We start from the raw sequence: 19508 nt of genomic DNA on the forward strand, positions 1-19508 counted from the left end.
AATCTGGGTGTCATCCTTGACTACTCACTCACTGTCACTCACTGAACCAAATCTGTGGCCAAGTCCTGTCCATTTTCCCTGCAGAATCTCCCTCTCTCCACCTGCTCATCTCCTCTGTCACAGCCTCTGCTTGGGGCAGGACTTCCTGATCTCCTTGGCACAAGCCTCTCCCCACTCCAGTCCATTCACCATTCAGCTGTCAAAGTGAATCTTCCCCGAGCACAGGTCTGACCATGTCACCCCTCTCCCATAAACCCCAGCGGCTCCCTATTGCCTCTGAGATCGATATAAAATCCTCTGTCAGCATTCAGAGCCCTTTACAACCTGCTCCTGCACACGTACCTTTCCAGTCTTCTTATACCTCACTCCCACCCCCTCCCAAGTATTCTGTGATCCAGTGACACTGATCTCACTATTTTTCAAATAAGAAACTCTGCTTCCAGACTCTGGGCATTTTCACAGGCTGTCTTTCTGTAGCAGCAAGCACCCCAAGCGCGTCCTCAGGGTTTGCAGCTACCACAGGTTCTTGGATCTGCTTTGTTAAAGGAAAGCAACTCAAAATGGGTTAACAAGCTTACTTTAATCAGTCAGACATATATCATTTACCTTGTTCAGGAGAAAAGGTCAGCACCCTGAACCTCAAAGTATACAGGCATAATTATCAAGACAGAAACATCAAGTAGACAGCTTTCCAAACTGTCCAACCATTACATCCATACCCAGTCAACATCTGGGTTTCCACATCTGGGTTTTTCAAAGCCGGGGGACTCTCAACAACGGCTTCCCAGAATTCAGATCAAATCACAGAACACTTCTCAAAGTGAGCCCCAAAACAAAGCTACACATCAGGGCTTATATAGCCTTCTCCTGGCTCAGAGAATGTAACAACCTTATTGACCCACTGGCCAATCAAAAAGTATCTACTGAAAAACAAGCCTCCCTCCCCAGGCTTCTGGTGCACTTTAGCCTAGGGGCAGGGAAGATCTTTAAAATTTACATTCGCATTACACTTTCCCATACCTGGAATACCTTCCCTCCCAATATCCATTTCCTTTTTAGCTTCCCTGGCTTCCTCCAAGTCCCAGCTTCAGTCCCATCTTCTAGGAGAGGTCCTTCCTGATCCCCCTTGATGTGATGCCTTCCCTCTCTCAACTACCTTCCATTTATCCCATGCAAAGCTTGTTTGTACAAAGCTCTTTGCTCGTTGTCTCCTCCATTCAGGTGAGCACCATGAGAGCAGGGACTTTTTTTTTTTAAGGCAATGGGGGTTAAGTAACTTGCTCAAGGTTACACGGCCAGTTATTTCTGGGTGTGGTGCTGAGTATCTGAGCCCGGATTTGATCCAGGTCATCCTGACACTGGAGCCGGTGCTCTTACTCGCTGAGCCACCTGGCCGCCCCAAGGACTTTTTTTTTTTAACCTTCCTTTGTATCTCCAGCACTTAGAACAGTACCTGGCACACAGTAAGTGCTTAGTAAATGCTTGTTGACTGACTATTAAACATACTTTTCTTGATAACATCACAATAACAGCTCACATCTCCATAGTGTACTGAAGTTGACCATATTTTTCTTCATGGATACTGAGAGGTGTCTAGATAGTACAAGTTTTAACTTCCATAATAAGGAAACGTTTTCAGAGAAGTGAAATGATTTGTCTGAGGTTATATAACCATTTACATTTCTAAATACTTGGCAGTTTACAAAGAATTTTATATATACTAATATAATCTTGATTAAAAACTGTATTGTTTCATAATAAAACTAGTCCTGGGCTCATTTTATAAATTAATAAATGAAAACTCGGAGAGGGATGGTAGATCGTCCAAGGTCACACAACAAAGTGGTTGAGTAAGGATTCAAATGCATTTCTTGTGACTTCAGATTCCACTCCCTTTTCTACTAAGCCACAATACTATTTACTTGGCTTCTAATCTGCTGTTGGCTGGGAAAGCAAGTGGCCAAGCTTTTGAACAATGCATCCAAAATAGGAATGGATAACAATATTTCACATTTGTATAGTGCTTTAAGGTTTTCAGATTACTTTTTTTTTGCTTTTTTGGGGGGAGGGCAATTGGGATTAAGTGACTTACCCAAGGTCACACAGCTAGTAAGTGTTAAGTGTCTGAGGTCAGATTTGCACTCAGGTCCTCCTGACTCCAGGGCCAGTGCTCTGTTCACTGCACCACCTCACCGCCCCTCAGATTACTTTCTTAACAACAACCCTGTGAGTGAGGTAGTACAAGTTTCAGAGGTAGGATTTGAACCCTGGTCTCTTGATTCCAGATCTGCCAGGCCACTTTACATCTCTTGTTCAATTGTTTCCCTCCTATCAGACTCTTCATGACCCCATTTGGGGTTTTCTTGTCAAAGATACTGGAGTGGTTTGCCACTTCCTTCTCCAGCTCATTTTACATATGAGGAAACTGAGGCAAACAGGGCTAAGTGACTTGCCCAGGGTCACACAACTCACAGGTAAGTGTCTGAGACCAGATCTGAACTCAGGAAGGTGAGTCTTCCTGACTCCAGGCCTGGTGCTCTATCCACTTCACCATCTAGCTGCCTGTATGCTATCTCTTTAGAAACTGTTTAAGACCTCAAAGGTTATCTCCTGCTAATCAAATGCATGAGCTTTTGGATAACTATTTTCAAGGCTTCTCAAAAGTATTTTTTTGTGCTGAACTGCAGGTTCCAATCTGCTGTTTCACATAACTGAGCTCATTAGGTAAGAGACTATCAGGTAAGTGAGGTGTCATTTTAAAAAATCATTAAAGTACCACAATTTTAAAGAATGCCACCATTAATGTCATCAACTCTAGGGGATTTGAGGGCCGGGGGGTCTCATTAAGAAGTATAGGGCCTATTTCAGAACATATGTTGCCCGTCCCTGGGCCTTTTTCCACCATTTTGCTAAGGGCAAAATTGGGTTAAAATAACAACTACCAACATAATAATAACCTATGACTGGAATCATTAAAGGGGCGAAAGTCAACAAAAAAGCAGCCAGAAGGGTTCATGTGGAATTGAGAAAGGACAGCCCTATACTTTCCTTTGGCGAAGGCACACCTTCATGCTACTTGTATCTACTAGCTGGTAGAGTTTCCCCATCTCTTTCACTGACTGCCTCCCCAGATCACTACCCAGCATGGGTTTCTGGGGAAACTGCCTTGATTTACCATATTCTCCAGGGCAATCATTTCTTGAGCGCAAATTCTGTGAAATTATGGAAAAGAAAAAAGGAGATCTGGAAAAGGCTGGCTTAGATTGGGTCCTTAACCTGTGTCCTGTGAACCTTATATTCACCTATTACAATTTGTTTAGTCAACCATTCTCTCACCGATGGGCATCAACTTTGTTTCACTTCCTTTGCTATCACAAAAAGTGCTACCATAAGTATTTAGAGTGTATATGGAACCTTTCTTTTTGTCAGTGACCTCTTGGTGGAATGTGCCCAACAGCAGAAACTCTGCTCAAAAGTGGCAAAAGGCATGTCAAAATGGAATTTTCACCTCATTTGCATAATTCTAAATAGTTTTACAGAACAGTTGTTACCTATTAATATCAAAAAAGAACCTACGTCTCTGATCTTTACCTCCCAGGCACTACCAGTTCATTTTAATCAGCAAACTTCTTCCTATCTTCCCTCACATCTAACAACATTCTCTCACTTCCCATCCATTTAGGCTAGCTCATCTTGGAAAACTGTCTGGATTCAACCAGGGTGTCAGTTGTGGTCCTGCAGGTAATGTTTCCCAGACATCTTTTTCCTGCAAAGGAAAGAGATTCAAAACTCACTGTCTCACATAGGAATCACTGAAGACAAACTTCATTGACTATCATTTTGCTGAAATTATGGTGTCCTAGATGAAGAGTTTGAAAGGACCTTAGAAACCATTTAATGAAGGAGTTCTGTTTGTGTCATGGACTTCTTTGGCAGTGTGTTGAGGCTTATGAACCACTTCTCAGAATGTTTTGAATGCACAAAATAAAGTACAAAGAACTACAAGGGAAATCAATTAAAATATCGAAATATAATTATTAAAATATTTGTTGCGAGGGATGCCTCTGTGGGAGGTGAAAGGTAAAGATCCAGAGGGAAACCTTCAAGGCTATGAAAAATAAAAGATAGCAATGAAAATTTATTTTTAAATGATATGCAAAACAACTTATGAATTATCATCTAAGTCGAGACATCAAGCATTTTTTAACAGAAGCAGTGCTGGCGACTTACAGGTATTTTGTTTTTTCTCCTTCGTTCTAACAGCTGAGCTAAACAGGATAACAGTGTCCCTGACGAGGGCAGCTGGGGAATCTCGAAGAACAGAATGCTCAAGGACACATATGGATACCATACACGTGAACAGGAGATTCTTTTGTTTATCCTGAACACCCTGCACCAACTTCTCATTAAATGCTTCCATTTATGGAAACCCTGCTGGATAGAGGTCTTGTCATCCATCCCCTAGTCTACAATAAAAATGAAAGGGACCTTACAGAAGGACAGTATGGCATCAAGACTGCTTTTTAAGGGCGTCGAGGGACTCTAAACCTTTTCTTCTCTGGGAGGCCACTATAATAACATTTAACTATCCTCACTGTCAGGGAATTCTTTCAGGGTTGCTGAAATGCAGACTATGAACCAATTGAGTTTTAATCCCTTATATTTGTATACTTCTTTCTACTCTTCAAAATTTTTTTAAAAGTATTATCTGTGAGAGGCAGCATGATGTGATGAAAAGAACATTCAATTTAGAGTCAGAGAAACAGTATTCAAAGCCCAGCTTTGTGACCTGGAGCAAATCCCACAACTCTGAGACTCTGTTTTCCTACCTACAAAATGGGAATATATAATGTACCATCTGCCACCAGAGTACAATATTCTTGGCGGGGAGGGAGTTGCCCTTTCTATCTTATTGATACCTAGAGAAACATCATGTAAAGTGGAAAGAGATCTGGCCTTGAATCCAGGAAGACCTGAATTCAAGTTCTAACTGATGCATACTAGCTGTGTGACCATGGCATTACCCTCTTGGGGTGTTAGGCCAGAAGCATCAAACATGGCCCACATTACTCCAGAGAGCAGCCTGAACCATATTAAAATGTAATTGAAAAGTATTTAACAAAACAAATAAAAATCCAATAAAACATAGAAAATATTACATTTTAAAGCTAAGTCACATGTGGCTTGCTGGGATGCTTATAAATGGTTTAGTGGCCCCTGAGTTTGATAGCACTTTCTAGGTAACTCTCTAAGATTGTGTGTTTCAGATAGGGTGCTGACCTATGTTAGTAGAAGGCCTTTCATCACCTGAGAATTCAATACCAATGATGTCACAGGCCTAATCCCTGCCCCTATCCCTAAAGCAAAATAAGCCCAGAACTAGTGTCTCAATCTCCAGTTCCTAACCGAGGTTCTTTCCATGATATCCTAGTGAATAAGGATAAGTTCATAGGGACAATGATGGGGTCCTCAGGTGTATTTAGAAAGGAGAAACTCAACCAAAATAGCCTCAAAAGACTGGGAAAGTCGACCTAAAGGTGTAAAATTCAGACTCACTCTGACTGCAGAAGAAAGAGACCCTTGCCTAGAGAATGATGAACAAGACGGAACAAGAAGTAGGTTCACACAGACAGCATCATGATGAATTTAGGTTAGTAGCCTGTCATGGATCTGTCATCTGCAAACTGATCAAAACCCCTTTTTGAACTTATTTATGTTTTCTGACTGCATCACCTCTTAGAAGAATACGGTTTATTCTCTGGCATATAAAGGACTCCCCCCCCTCCCTTTATAGCAGGTGGGGCTCCTAAAACTACCTCTTTCATACTTCATAGGAAGTGCAAGGAGAGTTCTTGTGTCTTTGTACTTGAGGTCAAGTTTTTGTTCATACTCTTCATTTCTTCATTTTTCCAAACCAAAGAAACCCAATTTCTTTGCTCTTATACTCAGACTTAATCATTTAGGCCCGATGTTCTCCATCCTCAATTCATGAGTCATGCTGGAGGAGATGGTGGAAATTCAGCTGATGTTCCTTGAATGACTACATAGCACAATGGATTCAAATGCTACAGTCACTTCATCCTCCACTATCTACAAGAAAGAGGACAAACTGCTTTACCTGATCTAGAGGCCCATCTCTGGCCTGACTTTCCACTCCCCTCCTTCTCCAAACCTTCCCTTCCGCCATGTTCCTGAACACATTCAAAGCTCTGTGGCTTTATATTCCCTACTCCTTGGGGCACTGACTCCTCTTCTTCACTGCTTAAAATACCATATTTCCTTCAAGGGGTAGCTCCGGTCTTAACCTCCTTCTTGAGGCCTTCCCTGATTCCCCTGACCCTCAGCAATGACTTCTTTCTCCAGGAGGCAACAACACCTATTATAATCTTAGCATTTTTATGTTACTCAGTATGAGCAACCTTGTAATACCAGTTTGATTTTTAGGTACGTGTCCTCTAGAAGCTCCTTGTGGACAGGTAACATGTAGAAACAATAAAGCAGGGGCAGAGTTTGGAAGGAACACTAGATTAGGAGTAAGGAATGTGGGTTCTATTGCTATGCCAAGCTCTAATCAGCTTCACATCCTTGGGCAAGTGTCCCTTTACATCTCTAAATCCCAGTTTCTTCAGCCAAAAAACAAGGAGGTTAGCCTAGGCTAGGCGATATCTACCATCCCTTCCTGCTCTGAAATTTGATGATTCTTCAGCTTTCTGCTTCTTCAAGTCCCCCAGGGACTAGCGTAACAAGTGCTTAACAAATGTTTGCTGATTCAATATTCTCTTTATGATTTAAGATTGATTTTTCTATCATCTAAGGCCCTTGAGAACACGTAAAGTATATATTTAACCCTGGATTTATTTTGGAAAGTAAACACATATTTAGTCTTAGAATCACCTAGCTTAACAACTTTTTTTACTGAACTTTTTGGGTGTTTTTGCTTTTTGGAGGGGGGAGGGCAGGGCAATTTGGGTTAAGTGACTTGCCCAAGGTCACACGTTAGTAAGTGTTAAGTGTCTGAGGCCAGATTTGAACTCAGGTTCTCTTGACTCCAGGGTCAGTGCTCTGTGCTCTATTCACTGCGCCACCTAGTTGCCCCTTACTGAACATTTAATACAGATTAATAAAAAAAATATCACTTTGCCCTTCCACCTACCCAAAGAGATAGCATAATGTAATAATAACATAGATAGTACTGTATAATTTTTCAACTCTTAATTATGATAGTATAACTGCCTTCTCCACTAAATCCTACTGTGAAAACTTATCACAATGCAAAAGTGATCCGGGATCACTTCAGATACCCTGAAGATACCCTTCAAGGATATCTCAGCAGAATGCAAACTCTGCAAGGTCCTTCTAAGCTTGAGCACCTTTGAATATGAGGTCAGTGAGGGTCTGTGTGTCTCCTATTCAAGAACTAACCATTGTGAGCAGGGAGAATTCTCAAAGCCAGGTTGGATGCAAGGTGAGGCAGTGCACAGTGAAAAGAACACAGGATTTAAAATCAGAGGACCAGGGTTTTCATACTGGCTCTGCCACTTTCTCTTAGCTGGGTGACTCTGGACAAATTACTTTACCTATCTTGGTTTCCTTGTCTGTAAAATGAAGAGGTTGGCCTAGATGGGGGCCTTTCTGGCTCTAAATCTATGTCCTAAAATAAACAAAAGGAACCAAGTTTGGCACTTGCCATATGACTCAGTGGAGTAATTGAGGGCTATGAGATGAAGCCAAGGCAGACCTCTAGAAGACCTATGGGATCACATCTAGCTGGATCGAAATATCTCATGGAGCCTCAAGTCCTCTTCTTTATACAGGGTATTGAACAATGTAGGTGCTCAAAAAATGTTGTTGGACTGAACAAGATGGAAGAAAACCAGCTCCTTGGAGTTGGAATGAAAAAGTACAGATGGAAAGAACTACCAGAGTTTTTTTTTTGCTTCATCATGATCATCCTCTGGAATTCTTAGCCAACAATAGTCACTGAGACCAAATGGAGTGCTAGCTGCCCACCGAGGGGCATCAGCCATGGCACAGTAATATGGAGAATGGCTCAAAAATAAACCTCATTTAACATAACATGACTTTTAAATCTTATGACATGAAGATACACAGCATCTGTTTTCATTTGTGGAATTAAACTTAAGACTGGGACAAGCTCTCAGGCCATTAAATAGACAGAGAAGGCCCACCCAAGCTATGTACTCACTTAGGAAAGTAGCAATGACCTAGAAAAGAAAAACATTTTCCTAATTTCTAATCTCATCCTCCAAATAACCAATACCTTGAGTTAGTGTTCTAAATTATGAATCAGTTACTTCCAATTATAATTCTATAATTCTGGATTGAAGTTTCAATCCAGAATTCAAATAGTTATCTACCAGAATTCCAATTCAACCCTCCACAAGAATGACACTTAAAATCCCTCCCATAACTCCTCTCTAGATTTATATTACAAAACCCTTCCAGAATTCTGATTCTAATCTTCCTCTAAAAATCCTACTTCAATCCCTCCCCAAAAGGTCACTCTAAGCCCAACTCCATCACCACTTCCAAAATCCCTTTGCAAACAACCCTTGCCAAAGATATTCAGTTTTGTTTATCATAAAAACCAAAACTAAAGGGACAAGTCCCTCAGCTCAACAGTGCCCTAAAGGAACTCAGGAAATTCTGTCTTGGAAAGAAGGTCTATTACTGTTTAACTAAATTAAGTTGGTAGCACTTTGGGCTTCAGCTTGTGTTTCCTCTTGTTTTTTTGACTAACAAATTTTGGGCATTTTGAAAGAGTTTGCAAGGCTCAGAACTGGATAAAAAAGCTTTTCAACCTCAAGGAAGAAGGCAGAGGAGTGTATGTGTGTATATATACATCCATCTATGCATCCATCCATTCATCCATAATACACGTGTGTATGCATATGTATATAAGTAAGTGTATATATGTGTGAATATGTATAGATCATTTATATGTTAATATATATTTATGAAGACAAATAAAAGGTTTCAAGCCAGGACATACTTCTGGAGTTTGGGGGATTTATTATTTATTATTAGGGGATTGAATTGGGTATAAGTAGACACATAGGGCAACCAGAATTTTTTCAGAATAAAAGTCCAGAATTTGACCTATATCTCTTCCATTTCTAACCCCTTCACTCCACTCACACTTCTCCCACTATGACACAGTCCCTCATCACCGCGGGAAAGGCTTCCAGCGGGTCTCCCTGTCTCAAGTCTCTCCTCACTCCATTCCATCCTGCCCTCAGCTGCCAAAGTTCCTCTCCTCTCCCCAAAGCATGGGTTCCACATCAACCTCCCATTCAATAAACTCCTCTGGCTCTGTATTGCCTCCAGATTCAAATGTATAATCTCTCTTTGGCATTCAAAGCCCTATACACCCTGGCCCCTTCCCACCTTCCCAGTTTTCCTACATTTTACTCTCCACGTATTCTGCAATCCAGTCATGCCGGCCACCTCATTGTGCCTTATACATGACACCCTGTCTCTTGTCTCTGTCCCTTTCAGTTGGCTGTCCTCCACACTAGTTTTCTTGGCTTCCTTTCAAGACTTTGCTCAATATTTACCTTCTCCAGGTGGCCTTCCCTGGTCCCCCCAAATGATAGTGACCTCCCTCTGTGATTACTTTCCATTTACATCACATACACATACACACTCACACACCCTCTCTGTGTGTACCTGTATGTGCATGTATGCATACATGTGTGAAAATGCATGTGTGTATGTGCATGGATATATACACATATGTGCTGTTGTTTGGTCCTTTCTGTAGCATCTGACTCTTTATGACCCCATTTGGGGTTTTCTTGGCAAAGATACATGCATACCTCTATGTGTATACACACATATGTAATGATGTACTGTTGTTTAGTCATTTCAGTCTTTCTGATTCTTTGTGACCCCATTTGGGATTTTCCTGGCAAAGATACTGGAGGGGTTTGCCATGTTCTTCTTCAGCTCATTTTACCAGTGAGGAATGGAAGCAAAGAGAACTTAAGTGACATGCCCAGGGTCACACAACTGGTGAGTGTCTGAGACCAGATTTGAACTCGGGAAGATGAGTCATCCTGATTCTAGGACTGGTATTCTATCCAATGTGCCACCTAGCAGCACATCATACATGTACGTAAATAATATATACATACACACTATAACAAATACACACAATAAATATACACACATGATAAATATATGTATAATAAATATACACACACATACATGTACAACAAACATACATAAAATAAAAGTACACATAATGCAGATACAATTATATATAATAAAAACATACAAATGTAATAAATGCATATGCATATACACAGCACAATGCAATACACATACACATATGTACATACACATGTACATATACACATATGTGTGTACATGCATGTGTGCATATACACATACACATATGTATACACAGTCTCCCTTTCACTAGAATGTGAATTCATGGAGGGTAAGGACCTTGTTTTCCTTTTTTTATATCCTCAGTGCTTAGCTCAATACCTGTTCTACAGAAAGTTTGCTAATTGACTAGCTGACTGCACTCTGATGTATGACCTGCAGCCTGCTGCTAATGTAAGCTGCAGATTAATTCAGTCACTGCTCATCAGTCCATTAATAACAAAGAGACGGGAAAATCTACATGCTTCTGTCATGTCACCCCTACTCAGAATCTTTCAGGGCTTCTCCGAAGTCTATAAAAATATCCCCAAAGCTTTAGCCCTCCATGGCATAGTCCTAAAAGGCTACATGTCTTCCCTATTCCTCTTTCACAGTTCAATTCAAACTATAAGCAGTAGGATGTCGTGGGAAAAGCATCACATTTAGGACCAAAAAACCCTAGTTTTAAGTCCCTGCTCTGTCACTGATGAGCTGTTCACCTACACTGATCCTTAGCTCCTTGTCTGTAGAATAAAAGACTTGAGTTGATAGCTCTCTAAGGTCTTTCTTCCTCTAAACTTTTATTTCTTCTTCACAAATTTGCCACCTCAAGTCCCAGGGGATCCCTCTCTGCTTTGAACTCACATAGTACTTACATTATTATATGTGACAATTTTCTCACACATGCATTGCCTTGAACAATGACGGTGGTTATACCACTAAAAGTAATATTCCTCACTGAAAAAAAAAATCCTTGCATTTGTATTTTGATGATGATGATGATGATATAATAGCTAGCATTTATATAGCTCTTTAAGATTTGCAAGGCACTTCACTAATGTTATTTCATTTTATCCTCACAACAACCGTAGGTAGTATCATTACCCTCATTTTATAGAAGAGAAAATCGAGGCAGACAGAGGTTAAGTGAATTGCCCAGGGTCCCACAGTCAGTAAGTGTCTGAGGCTAGATTTGAATTCAGATCTTCCTTGACTCCTGGTCCCATGTCCTTTCTCCCCCCCCCCCCATATCCTTTCTACTACACAATAGATAACTCCTTTATTTACAGCTAGATTAGACCTTGAAGTCAGGATTATGTATTACATACCTCTTTGTATCCCTTGCACCTCATGTATAGAGGACAGTGTGATAGTAATGGCAATTAAAGATTCCCCTCTATTCTTTAATTGCCATTACTATCACAGACAGTCAACAATTATGCACTGAGTGATTAAAGATTGAAGATAAATTTTCCAACTTGACAATATTACTAGGTTTGCACTTCTAAATTTTCCCTTACAAATAAGGGAAGAGAAGACCAAGCTTCCCACTGAGAGTTGAAATTTCCCCACCCCCTTCCACCATCGTCTCCATCCCCTTCTGGTCTGGATCTTTTCTTCCATACTCCCAAGAATGAGAGCTTCAGTTGGAGTCAAAAGATCTGGGTTCAAGGTCCAGCTCTGTCACTGACCTTACTCCATTTCTCCGACCTTCAGTTTCCTCATCCTTAAAATGAGGATCTTGATAGCTCCCACCTAAAAGGATTCATAAGCTTTGGAAGGGACTTTGGAGGTCAGATCCAAATCAGGTCATGATAAGGAGCTTTGTATAAATGGCAGCTGCAATGACAATCACTGAATCTTAGACTTCGTGCTAGAAAGAAAGATCTTTCATTTTACAGATGAAGACATGGATGCCTATAGAGGTTAAGTCATTTGCTCAAGGTCACAGAGGTAGAAAGTAGCAGAGCCAAGGATTTGAACTCAAGTCCATGATTCCATAGTTATCACTCTTTCCACTGGACCACTATGATGTTGAAGGTGGTAATAATGGTAATTTCCCATTTCTCCCCCTCCCTTCCACCCCCAACTACTTTAACAATTACATTCACTTCAGGGGCAGCCAGGTAGCACAGCGAGTAAGAGCGCCGGCTCCAGTGTCGGGATGACCTGGAGATAGCATCCCGGGCTCAGACACTTAGCACCCACCCAGAAACACTTGGCCGTGTAACCTTGAGCAAGTTACTTAACCCCAATTGCTTAGGAGTGGCCAGGTGGCTCAGCAAGTAAGAGCACCGGCTCCCGTGTTGGGATGACCTGGGGATCAAATGTAGGCTCAGATACTCAGCACCACACCCAGAAATAACTGGCTGTTATTTAAGTTACTTAACCCTGATTGCTTTAAAAAAAAAAAAAAAACAATTACATTCATTTCAATAGCTTCACCAAACAGAAATCAACTGGGGAGATAGGGAAGGCTAAAGGGGGAAGGCTTTCTTGAATTAAAAAAAAAAAAGATCAAAGCAAAAAGTGATTTTCTATTGCCCAGAAAACTGAATTCTTCAAAGGATTTGAATCAGATTGAATCAGAAATTGTCAGATTTGATCCTTGGTTGCTCTGACACCCCAAGTCCTACCCCTCAGTGGCTGGGTCTGAGACTTGGGTGAAAGCATTGGCATTCAAGGCCATTTCCCCCTACCACCTGCCTGACCTGGAGCTGAGTCCCAGTATTTTGGCCAAATGCAGCTGCAAAGCATTCAGCCAGATCCAATCAATTATTTAGTGTCAAAAAGAAGGCTTAATCTATGTGATAAAAGACTAGATGTTACCAGAGGCTTGTTCCCCTTTAAAGTGATTTACACAATTTGCCTCCTGAACTTGCTTCCCTTAATGTAACTATTTACTTTTTCAGTAATAGCCTTCTACTTTGGCTATTTTTAGGAGCCTTCTGGAACCTGCAGAATTGCCTGGTTTGGATTTTCACAAGGCGAAAGGAGAAGGTAGCTCCCAATTCCTGACCTTCTTCAAATAAGTATTGACACTCCCTTTTCAATTTTCCAAAGGATGGGTGGCCTGCAAGGGTTTCTGGGAAAGTAGGAATCAGAATGAGTTTGGCTCTCCTTGGTCCACCTGCTAGAAAGCAAGAACACAAAAGTCCTGTCCTTATATAGTCAAACCAAAGATAGAAAAAGAATGGGTCTGGCCAGCTGAGTGTTGTCTGCACTATTGCGGTTTGGTGAGAGGCACTGCTATTGTCTGGCTGCCCCAAGACACAAATTGATGTCACATTCACTCCCAAGAGGCCTTTGGCACATATCAGATGAAAAATTTCAGACTTTGTGATGTGTACACATGAGTGGAATGTGGCACGAAGTTTTAGATCTGGAGGGACCTTAAAGGTCAACTGGTTCAACCCCCACATGTTGCAGATAAGAAAAAATAAAACCCAGCCAGAAAAATCCTTTCCACGTATTGTGCAATCCAGTGACACTAGGTTCCTAGAAAAAGACACTCCATCTGAGATGTAGCAGGAGCTTAATAAATGCCTGTGGAGTGACTGATTCGTACAAGATTATTAAAGACAGGGGAATCCACTCGAGTGCTCCACACTGCCCTCATCTCTGTCAAATAGTACACAAGGTTAGCCAGTGAAAAGACCATGTCTCCCCAGTGCAGAGGAGAGAGGCTTGACACACAGGTTAGTACTCATGGCACAAGGTATTGCTGGGGCCAGCCTTTGGCAGAGCTGTAAAACAGAGTTTATCTTTGGTCCTTTCTCTCTTTCCTTTCCCGTCTTTTCATTATCTCTTTCCTTTCCAGAGTATTTGCATTTTTTAAAGAAGGACCCTGAAAGAGGCCTTGCTTAACACAAAGCTATTATTGTCAAATAGTGGCATGGCAGGTCCCTGAGCAAGGGAGACATTCTGAAGCCTAGAGGGTTTTCTGGAGCCCCTTCTATCACACCATCATAGGAGCATAGGATGGAAAGCTGGAAGGGACCCCACAAATCAAAGTCCAATTCCATTTTTTTTTCTTTTTTCTTTTTAACAAAGAAACTGAAGTCCAGAGAAGAGAGATTTACCTGAGGTCACAAGGGAATGTGCCAAGGTAAATAGATAAGCCAGGATTCTAATACAGGTATTCTGACTCCAGATTCAGTGATCTGCAGCCCACTATTTCAATATCAGGCCAGACTGTGGGTCCTCCTGGGTTACTCAAAGAACTTAAGAGGCCATCTTGTAGACCAGAGGCTCTTAGCCAGGGGTACAAAGATTTCCAAGAAGTGTGCAGAGAGATTTCAGGGATAAGGAATCTATGAACTTGAATGGGGAAAATATCTTTATTTCAATATAATCAGTTTCCTTTGTGATCTTCTACATATTATTTTATGCATTAAAAAATTATTCTGAGAAGGGGTCCAGAGGCTTCATTAGAGTGCCAAAGGGGATTTAGACACAAAAAAGGTTAAGAATCCCTGGTCCAGATCATTCTTCTTTCTGAAGACAAGATCATACCTAAATATTTCCCAAAGTACTCCTGTTCTATGGACATGAGAAAAAAAATAATAAGGCAATGGAAATGAATCCCTCATCTGATCTAGGAACTTGAGCCACTTTGCATGGTTTGAAACTTCCAGATTACTCATAAACACAGAGTTCGGGAATCTCTTCACCTACAGTAAGCAGTGGCAAAAGCCCAGTTACATCTGATTAATGCAGGTCTCCAAGAGCCAACTGCTTCATTCCCAAGATAAAAATCCCTTCCCACAAGCCATTTTGGCAACTCTCTCCTTCCTGTCCCAACCATGGCCATACCACCCAGAAGGAAAAGGCAAACTCCCCCTAAGCTGCTGTACTGCTGTAAAGGCGGGAAACCCAATAAACCAGACAGGGAAATAAGTAAGGCAGGGAGGCAGAGAATCCAAACAGTATGAGTGCTAGGACCTAATTCTCAGACATTTTCTCCCAGTGGTTTCAGCTTTCTCCAGACACTAGTGGAACTAAGTCCTAACCTTCCCCTTTCCCTTTCCCTGTCCCCAAGTCAAATCAAATCCAATAGGCATGTATTAAGTTCCTACTTTGTGACAGGTAACAATGCAAACAAACAAAAAAAATCCCGTAGTCCCTGCTCTCAAAGAGCTCACAGTTTAACAGGTGAGAAATCACTAAAACTACATACACAGGATGAACTGGAGATCATGTCAGAAGGAGGGCACTGACAGGAGGGCGATTGGCACCTCGTATATGCACAGATGTTGTAGCATCACTCCTCTGCTCACAAACTGCCGACTTAGTAAAGTTCAGGTGTCTACGCCTCATTCAAGGTCTTCCGCCATAGGTCACCACGTGACCTTTCCATCTCGATTTCCTATCGGTTCCTTCCACATATTCTGTGCTCTAGCCAACTGGACTACTCTCTCCTCTAAAGAGGACCTGAACTTTGCAACCTCTATTCCTTTGCTTCCATTGTTCCCTAAGACTGGAATATCCTAAATCCCCTTCTTTGTGTATGGAATTCTAACACATCTCAAAAAGTTCCATGTACCTGCCATTTCCTACAGGAAGCGAGTTACCTAATCCCCTAGGGAGGGTCATCGAGGAACTCTCCCCTCCAGGACCTCATGTAGCCTATTTATCTGTGCTTCACTAATTCACTTACATGGTTTTTATAAAGTTATCATAGTTATCTTTATACATATTCTATCACTCTACTAGACGGCATTCCCTAAGAGGGCAAGGACTATGTTTTATTGGAATGCTTCCCCTCACACCCAACTCAATGCTTTGCACACAACAGATGCTAAATAAGTGTTATAAGAATGAAACTGAAAAGCATCCCAGAATTAGCCAAGACATCAAGCGATCACCCAATCCATTATTCTCCTGCTTCCTGCCAGAATGGTCACATTATAGATTTAGGGTTAGAAAGGACCTCAGACATCATCTATTCTAAACTCTGCATTTGACAGATGAAGAAACTGAGACCTAGAGGTTAACTGCCTTACTTGAGTGTCTCTGTACCTTGGCTCCCACAATTCCGTCCTCTCCAGTGCTCTCTGCCCTCCTAACCCACCTTCAAAGTCAGTTCATCATGTGTGAGGCCTTGGGCAAGTTCCTTAACTACTCTAGGTTTCAATTTCTCCTCTGTAAAATTGGGAGAATTGGACTAGATGCCCCCTCGAGGATCTTTCAGCTCTAAATTTATGATCCTATGACCCTTATCTCAACTCTATCTCATCTATTAACTTTTTCCTGATCATCCATCTCACCCTTTATCTACCTCTCCTTCCTTATATACAGTAAGCATTTCTTGACTGACTGATTCTCCATATCTTCCAACACTCCAAAAGGAAATAGCAAGGTCTTGACCAAAGTGAATTATGATAAGAGTAGACAGGGTCCACTGAGTTTTATCCCATGCTTATCCCATTTATACCTCCCCTTGCCCCACTCACATTTCCCAATATCTGCCTCCCAAGGAAATGCTGAGCTAAATCAAGCTTTAACCCAAGTCACATGGATTTTCTATTGCCTCTGTCCAAAGCAGTCCCCTTAGCACTGACTCTTGACCCTGACCAGACATCCCAGAACTATGAAGTTTAGTTTCTTTCATAACACCCACCCATTTATACAGAAAAGATGCACTAGCCCTTGGAATTCCTCTTGGCCTACCTCAGGACTTCCCGCGTTCACGCCAAGTGACTTGTTTGACTTCATTATATACAAGTATTTCCATAGATCAGAGGCAGTGAGACCTGGGCCACTAACATAAAATAAATTACCACCCCATGATAAATGGTTCTATTAGCAATCCAGATTGTTAAACTCCGATATAACAGAACGGAGGGAGCTGGGCCCCATCTATTCTCCCTCTGGCGCATACTGAGTTGTAAATAGGTTATTTTGTGTGTAAATAACACATTAAAACGCAGCATTAGCTGTGTCTTTTGATAGAGAGGAAATTGTTACAAATAAATAATTCCGGACAGGAATGTAAAATAAGCCAGATTTAATAGTGCATGCCTGGTGTAGCCGTGTTAAACATGACTAAAATGATAAACCCCAGAATATACTAATAGTAAACTATGTTCTGACATCAAAGTAATGAGGCTGTATTTTTACCAAGCTTTAGAAATGCTAAAATTAGTTTTGACAGAGCCAGACGTCAGAAAAATGTTCCCAACATAAACACCATCAATTTGGGAAGTTGGTGTTTGGGCTGGGAGGGGTGTCCATGTAGGGGAGCGCACCACATCCTAGTCCCCATGGGGAGTTACCGTGGGGGGAGCAAGAAAAGCAATGGCCTGGGAGTGAGAAGACCTAGGTTCTACTCTGTTTGCTAATAAAAAACTATTTGGCTTTGAGCAAAGTGACTTCACCTGTTCTGGCCTCCGTTTCTTCACCTTTATAAATGAAGCATTAGTCTACCTGAAGTTTAAGTTAACAGTGGCTCTCCAAGAGTCATCACTTTCCTTAGGTTTTTTTAAGCCATTGGTATCTTAGTGTTCAAGAGAGACTCTTAAACCTTGCAGTCATTTCCATATTCTAGGTCACAAAATACTTATTTGAATAACTCTAGAGAAGGGTGGTCTGGATGGTGAGGGGCCTGGAAGACAGGCCATCTGGTAATCACTTTATCTTAGAGAAGAGAAAAATTTAAGGGGGATATAATAATAACAGCTAGCATTTATAGAGAGAGCTTTAAAGTTTGAAAATATCTCCTTTTATCCTCAAACAATTCAGAAAGGTTGGTGCTATTACCCCAGGCTAGAGGGGTAAGGGGTTGCAGGTGGAAGGCAACGAGTGGACTGGATATTGAAAGATTGGTATCATTTGGATTGGAAAGGAGAGGCATTCCAGGATCTGGGAAAGAAGGCATGAGAAGAGATGAGTCTGACCAGAGAAGACAGTAGAAGTCCTGATCAGTAGAGGAACGGACATAAGGTTGGGCAGGTCAGTTTTGGCCAGACCATGAAATAACTTGAAGACCAGGAGAGGAGGTCAGTTTTGATAAGCTAGGCAATCACCATTTAAAAACTTCCAATTACCCAATGAGCTTCCAATTACCCCCAGACACAAGAGTCTATATTTCAAACCAAGGTGCCCCCTTAGAGATCCTCTCCATGAGAAAAGTACTGGGACAATTTTCTGTGGATAAATGAAAGCTTTTTGAAGGACCAGCCCCAGTCCTATCAAGATATATAACAGGAATTGGTCATTTGCCAAAGCAGGATTAAAAAAAAGTCTTGGAGGGAGGGAACTGGTTCCAAGAATGAGTCAAATGAGAATAGTTTCCAAACTAATAAAACCCGAACAAAAGTGTATTTACACGAAAGAAATGTATGACTCTAGCAGAAAACATTAAAGAAAGCCTTGAAAACTGGGCCTATCCAGGGAAAAGCAAATAGCAGAGCAACTTTTGAACCCCCCTGGTGGGACGACTGATGGAACTGGGAATTTGTACATACTTTGGCATCACCTGCCACCCATTGTCATCATCTCACCAGGCGATTTCCGCACTGACAAATAAATGAGGGCTGAAATGTACTTGGACCAATAAGAAGAAGCCATTATGAGAATGGCATCAGGTTCATTTCAGTTCTAAGTACAAATACCAGACACACTTCTTGACTCAAACCTAAGCAATTTCCCATGCTACTAATGCTGCTGGATAGCAGGCCCACAAGTACTAAAATAACTTCAGTTCTTTACCACCAACTAACTGCCCAGCATAAACAATTCTGTTTCAGCCTCTGAGTAACAATTTTCAAGCTCATAGGCTTAACTACCACCTGATTGGCCTCTCTTGGGCCTGGAAAACAAGGAGAATATTTCTCCCTATCAATAATCCTCATTGCTACAGGGTGTGCTTTCCAAAATTGCATTTGAAGTTGGGATTTAAACTCCCATCTCTATGCTGGGATGCTTAATCACAGGGAGCAGAGAATGTAGCCTTCGTTTCGTCAAGACTCCATCCCCAAATGCACAGCCTTAGCATTTCAAATCATCCCTAACCCTGGGAGTTTGGAATTGGTACGTCTCCCTTTCCCAGCTGAGGGACACAGAATGCAATAAAAAGGAGAGTTTCCAAAATCTCTTTGGCAAGAAGAGACCCTTTTTCAAGGGGAAAGCACGACAACATTTGGATGGTTTCTATATGAACGAATGAGAAACATCTGAATCAAATTGCCTTTAAAATTACACAGTTTTTAAAATTAAAGGGGGAAAGATCCTTGGGCCAAAATGTGTTTTTAAGGATTTATGGAATTCCGAGTGTTGGACCAGCAGCTAAGGGGGTCTGGGGAAGTACTTACCATGGATGGCTTTGCCCAGCT

The 19508-nt window shown here is 41.4% G+C and overlaps 1 protein-coding gene across 3 annotated transcripts in view; it reads right to left on the minus strand.

Annotated features, from left to right (window-relative positions):
* Positions 1–19508, minus strand: part of GLI2 (GLI family zinc finger 2) — a 403275-nt gene that overhangs the window by 274751 nt on the left and 109016 nt on the right. The window lies entirely within an intron of this gene.

The sequence above is a fragment of the Petaurus breviceps genome, unplaced genomic scaffold (assembly GCF_028583685.1).
Source record: "Petaurus breviceps papuanus isolate PSGF00001 unplaced genomic scaffold, PetGlider_PUasm1.0 90731, whole genome shotgun sequence".
In the NCBI taxonomy this organism is placed as follows: Eukaryota; Metazoa; Chordata; class Mammalia; order Diprotodontia; family Petauridae; genus Petaurus; species Petaurus breviceps.